Raw genomic sequence first — 2,001 nt, 5'->3', positions numbered from 1 at the left:
CATCATCCAAATTACAAAGTTAAAGCGAGTTATGCAGAACTAACCCCTCAAGTTTGGTAAACTTCTTAAACCAACCCAAACTTCAATATATATATATATATATATATATTAAACTAATATATATATATACACACACACATACATATCTGACGGGTATTATACTCCATACTCCAAACATCACTGAAAACATGGATGATATACTTATCCAAAAATAACTCATTTCGATGAGGGGGAGTCCTGTATCCATCGAATGTGGCAAACACAAAAGTAAGTCGCATTTTATATTAGAGATTTCTACTAAGGATCACACAATCATCAGGTTCAACCGCCTACGTTCTATATTTCGAGTCCTCTGCAGATTCTAGTCATACTCGTACAATAGAAATATTAATCATCATGGCCTGATGGTTAAGTGCATGTAACACCTCCATTCTGAAGGAAGGGAGGTTGCTTCAAACGTAACGGAGCCACTATATAAAACCTCCAAAATATATTCTCCAATACAAAGAAATAAAATAAAATCTTCCAATAACGAAATTGAATATAACTCCAAATAAAATATAAAGGTCTCCAAACAAACCACTTCCAAAATCCTCCAACAACTAAGGAAAATCCAAAAGCAACTCTTAAAAGAAATCTAATCTAATAGCCAGAAAGGAACAAAATCCAATAAATGAATTAACATAACACTAAACCTCTTGAAATCCTTGGAACCAAGATTTTGATCTACTCTTTTTCACAAAACCTAGCCGCCCTTTGATTACCTGCCGTGAGGAATAGAAGAAAACACGGCTGAGCCAAATGCCCAGTGAATGGATAAACAATTACAGTAAAATGGTAATACAAACATGCCAAAATCGAACCAAACGAGTATCAAAATCCTAGAAAATCAACAAATAACATAATCATACGAAATCATATGAAGGGACAAATCGAGCTCGAAAACGCATACACTTGCATATTAATCAACATGACAAGTGTCAGACATATGGCCACACAGGCCTGTACGTTGGACTGCAGATCTACACGTACCAAATGTGAGATGTGGCGTTGGACACTACACCGACATCCACCCTACAAACGAATCACATATGCTAGGGTCGACCCATACGCCTCCTAAATCTAATATCCATCACACCAAAAAAGCTCTCACAAAGCACCAAAAGAGGAAACGTCGTGGACTGATCACACTGCCACGGTTAGTGTCACGCCATCGGTGCCACAATGACGTGCCTATGGTACCCCCATGGGTGGTTAGTAGCTCGAGTTACCCAGAGTTGAGTTGTCACAACGAATGTGACGTTATATGTCTTACATAGGGTCAATAAATAACGAAGTCAAACGAAAAGTCAAACATAAATCAAGTAAGGAATTATGTTGAATAAACAAGTAGTCGTAATATAAAGAGGCTCAATTCGAATAATACATAATCGATCAAAAGTACCAACATATGTACATTTAGAGGTAAAAATCATACCAAAATGTTACCGAACAAATAAACGTATTATTTTAGAGAAAACACATACTTGTACCAACATTGACCCACTTAAATAACATGATTAAAAAGTGGATTTCTTACGATATGTACGACATAGAACAATTACAAGTGAACGGAAATGCGGTACAAAAAGAATAGCAATAATCGTGAGTCAATTAATCCGAGTTGAAAGAAAGCTTAGGGGCTCGTAAACAAATGTAAATGAATCAAATGAATGAATAGATTTAAGAATCCGTACCTTAAACTTCACAAAACTTATCGATTCCCCAAGTTTATTCCTTTATATTTGTCCTAAACAAACACTCAAACTTACTATTAATTCTAACTGATAACTTGATGGCATAACGAATCTAAATCACTATAACGACTAATAATGTAACTAAGCTCAACTAAGGGGCTGTTTACTCGGCGCTGACCGGTCAGCAATGCTGACTCGGTCAGCAGTCAGTTTGTTTACCGAATTACTTCTCTGACCAGACACTGACCGAGACGCTGACCGAGTG

Source organism: Cynara cardunculus (genome assembly GCF_001531365.2).
Source record: "Cynara cardunculus var. scolymus isolate 2C chromosome LG 15, CcrdV1, whole genome shotgun sequence".
Lineage (NCBI taxonomy): Eukaryota > Viridiplantae > Streptophyta > Magnoliopsida > Asterales > Asteraceae > Cynara > Cynara cardunculus.
This window is presented reverse-complemented; position numbering follows the sequence as displayed.